Genomic DNA, 4275 nt, shown 5'->3' on the forward strand with positions numbered 1-4275 from the left:
CTTGATTCTTAGCAGCCTTCCCTAGCTTCACCATGTTGGCAGTGTGTGACTAGGGCGCGGAGGGTACAGATCCGTGGGCCGAGGCCCAGGCAATATCGGTGGCGGCGGGGAGAGCGCGGGCAGGAGTCCGTCCGCGAGCAGCCCTTTGCTGGCCGAGACCGTAAAGAAGAATTCTAACCAATGGAATGAACAAGAAGAAGGAAGGAATAAAACAAAACAAAAAAGAGAGAGAGCAAGTAATTTGTTTCAATCTGCATTAAGACTGTAGTTCTTTCTCTGGTGGTGGATAGCCCTTTCCATCATGAGACTTTTGGGGTTGTCTTATAACCTTACAATGCTGAGAGCAGCCCAGTCTATCAAACTTAGACATCACAGATACAATGTGTCTGTAATTGTATACAAAGTTGTCCTGGTTCTGCTCTCCTTCACTCATCATCAATTTATTTAAGTCTCTCCAGGTTATTATGAAGTCCATCTGCTCCTCATTTCTTATAGCACCATAGTCTTTCATTCCATTCATATACCATGACTTTTTTAGCCATTACCCAATTAATAGGCATCTCCTTGATTTCCAATTCTTTACCACCACAAAAAGAGCCTCTATAAATAATTTTGTACATACAGGTCCTTTTACCATTTGTACAATCCACGTGGGATACAGCCCTAAAAGTAGTATTGCTGGGTCAAAGAGTATGCACATTTTTATAGCTCTTTGGACATAGTTCCAAATTGCTCTCCAAAATTGGTGGATTCCTTCGCAACTCCACCAACAATGCATTAGTGTTCCAATTTTCCCACATCCTATCCAGCATTTATCATTTTACTCTTTTGTCATCTTACCAATCTGGTAGGTAAGATGTGGTACCACAGAATTGTTTTGATTTTCATTTCTCTAATCAATAGTGATTTAGAGTGTTTTTTCATGTGCTTATTCATATCTTTAATTTCCTCCTCTGAAAATTGCTTGTTCATATGTTTTGGCCATTTATCAATTGGGAAAGACTTGTATTCTTATAAATTTTACTCAGTTCTCTGTATATTTTAGTAAAGAGACCTTTATCAGAGACACTGGTTGTAAAAAATCTTTTCCAATTTTCCACTTCCCTCCTAATTTTGGTTGCATTGACTTTCTTTGTATAAAAATTTAGGTGATAGTAGACATTCTTGTTCCACCCCTGGTCTTATTGGAAATACTTCTAGGTTATCCCTATTACATATAATACTTGCTGATGGTTTTAGATAGATGCTACTTATTATTTTAAGAAAAGTTCCACTTATTCCTGTACTTACTAGTGTTTTTAATAGGAATGGGTATTGCATTTTGTTGAAAGCATTTTCTGCATCTATTGAGATAATCATCTGGGTTTTACTAGTTTTGTTGTTTATATGATTGATTATACTGATAGGTTTCCTTTTATTGAAACATCCTTGCATTCCTGGAATAAATCCTACCTGATCAAAGTATATTATTCTCATAATAAGTTGCAGCAGTCTTTTGGCTAATATTTTATCTAAAATTTTTGAATCTATATTCATGGGGGAAATTGTTCTATAATTGCTTTCTCTGCTTTGGTTCTTTCTGATTTAGGTTACTGTAAAATATTTGTATCATAAACATAATTTGGTAGGACTCCTTCTTTTTCTATTTTCCTGAATAGTCTATGAGAATTGGAATTAATTGTTCTTCAAATGTTTCATAGAATTTGCTTGTAAATCCATCTAACTCTGGAGGTTTTATCCTAGTGAGCTCATTGATGGCTTATTTAATTTCTTTTTCTTAGAGGGGTTATTTAAGTATTTTACTTCCTCTTCATTTAGTCTGCGTAACGTATGTTTTCTAAATGTTCATTTCTCTAAGATCATCAAATTTATGGGCATACAATTGGGCAAAAAAATTCCTAATTTTTGTTTTAATTTCCCCTTCATTGGAGGTAAATTAATCCTTTTTTATTTTTGGTACTGGTAATTAGGTTCTCATCTTTCTTTTTTTGGTCAAAATGACTAAAGATTCATAAATTTTATTTTTTTTATAAAAGCAGCACTTAATTTTATTTATTAGTTCAGCAGTTTGTTTTTAATTTCAATTTTATTAATCTCTCCTTTGGTTTTCAGGATATCTAATTTATTATTTAATTGGGGATTTTCAATTTGTTCTTTTTCTAGATTTTTCAGTTGCATGGCCAATTTATTGATCTCCTACAGTGACATTTGTTTAGCTATTCTCTGACTTTCTAACCCTTCCATATTGTTCTCTTTTAGCTTTCTCCCAACTTCAAATTACTCACAAAAAGAGGTTGGGGCAGAACTGCCTGCCATAGCTAATTATGAACTAGGAGGAATCTTTAGACTATCATGGAGCTATGATATCTTATAATATAATATGATATCTTGTGATATAAGCTCCCATCTTGGAATTTTCACATTACAAACTAACTCAGGAAGGACCAATCCATCACCCCCCTCCTATCTCTCTATCCCATACCAGAAAACAGAGTTGTAAGGAGGAGTAGGTGCCATGATGGGAAATGAAACTATAATGGAAGGTAAGGAATTTTACAACCAGATGATGTGTTAGGAAACTGCTATTTCTTAGGATATGGATGCTAAGGACCTAGAACATGCTAGGCTACTTCAGAATAAGCATAATATCCTATATGGGTCAATTCCAAATCCATAGTCCATCATCTTTTTTCATCACAGACAACCTACCTAAGAGATCAATATGACTGAAGAGCCTACCTAATGTGTAGCAAACTCAAATAGTAAGATTTAGACCAGATATATCACTAAATCAGACCAATGAAGGAATCATAAGAAGTCAGGGTAAGGTCCCACATAGATTCTAAATCATTTCTATAAGTAGAGAAGTGAGACTTCTCTCTTAAGAATAAAAAAGAATTTCTGGTGATCTAGTCTTAGAATGCCAAAGCCTCAATGCTTATGGAACAACAGTAAGTGATGATCCTTATAGGGAGGAGATCCTTTTCTCCCAACCAGCATCCTCAAAAAGAAGTGGAACTATGCAAGTAGTAGAAAAGTGCATTCTCCATGACCACATGCCCCATACTTGAAAAAGCAGTGGTGTAGCTGTTAGGTCTATACTGGAAAAAACGAATAACATTCATTGTTCACTGAATAACTTATTCACAAGCTGTGGCTTATTTCTTGGTTTTCTCCAGAATGTTGAGATATTTTCCCTGAGTCATCACTCTAGACTCATTCCACCCCAGTTGATAGGCTAGATTCTGTAGCCCTCAGACTTTCTCCATCAAGTAAGCTGTGGTGAAGCTGATTACTTCTTTTAGCATATCAGTATCATCATTTTCTAATTCAGCCATCCATTTGGGCAGAGAACTAGTGATAAGACTATTGATGGAGGCTGCAAATTCATCAACACGTAGTATGTGTGGAGGCCAGAGGTCTGGTGACACTTGTTCAACATTTTCAAAACACAGCAAAGTTACTTCCAGGTCAGTTCCATGCGTGGGAAATGCCATCTTCCCACTCATGTCACATGATCACAGGGGAAGGGTCTTAAAGAGGTTGAGGGATCAAAAAACTAGAGATTAAGGAAAATAGATTTAGGAAAAATAAGACACATCAGTAAATGAAGGGCAAGATAAAGCAATTTCTGAGTTTTTGATCATGGAAATAGAGAGCTGAAAACAATTGTTAGATCAAAGCCATCCATTATTTTGTAGTTATTTTTTTTTAATTTTTTAGTTTACATCATGTCTACAAGATTTTGAGTTATAAAGTTTCTCTCCATTTTTCCACTTCAACCCCCCCCCCCAAAAAAAAAACAGCAATCCCACTGAATATCTCCTCCCACAATCTGTTCTCTCCTATATCTTCCCCCATCCCCCCTCTGACTTTCCAGTAGGGCATGGTGGATCTTTATGCCCCAGTGCCTGTATATCTCATTTCCCAGTTACATGTAAAATAATAATAACTATTATAATAATAAAATATATATTATAAACATTTTATTTTAAACCCTTGAAATCAAGATTCTTTCACTACCTCCCTCATCACTCACCATTACTGGAAAGATAAACAATTCAATATAGATTGAACATATGTAGTTATACAAAACATTTCCATAGTGCATATATTGTGAAACACTGACTATCTTTCCCTACATCCCATACCACCCCCACTTGTTCTATTCTCTACTTTGATCTTGATCCTTTTTAAAAGTGGGTGCTTTCAAATTCCTTCCCCCCCAGCGTGCCCTCCCTTCCATCATCCCCCCTTTCATCCCCTTCCCTCCTA

The 4275-nt window shown here is 35.9% G+C and overlaps 1 pseudogene; it reads right to left on the minus strand.

Annotated features, from left to right (window-relative positions):
* Nucleotides 1-3158: 3158 nt before the first annotated feature.
* Nucleotides 3159-3509, minus strand: LOC138170197 (protein lin-52 homolog pseudogene; annotated as a pseudogene).
* Between the last annotated feature and the right edge of the window lie 766 nt (nucleotides 3510-4275).

Source organism: Petaurus breviceps, unplaced genomic scaffold, assembly GCF_028583685.1.
Source record: "Petaurus breviceps papuanus isolate PSGF00001 unplaced genomic scaffold, PetGlider_PUasm1.0 38, whole genome shotgun sequence".
Classification (NCBI taxonomy): Eukaryota; Metazoa; Chordata; class Mammalia; order Diprotodontia; family Petauridae; genus Petaurus; species Petaurus breviceps.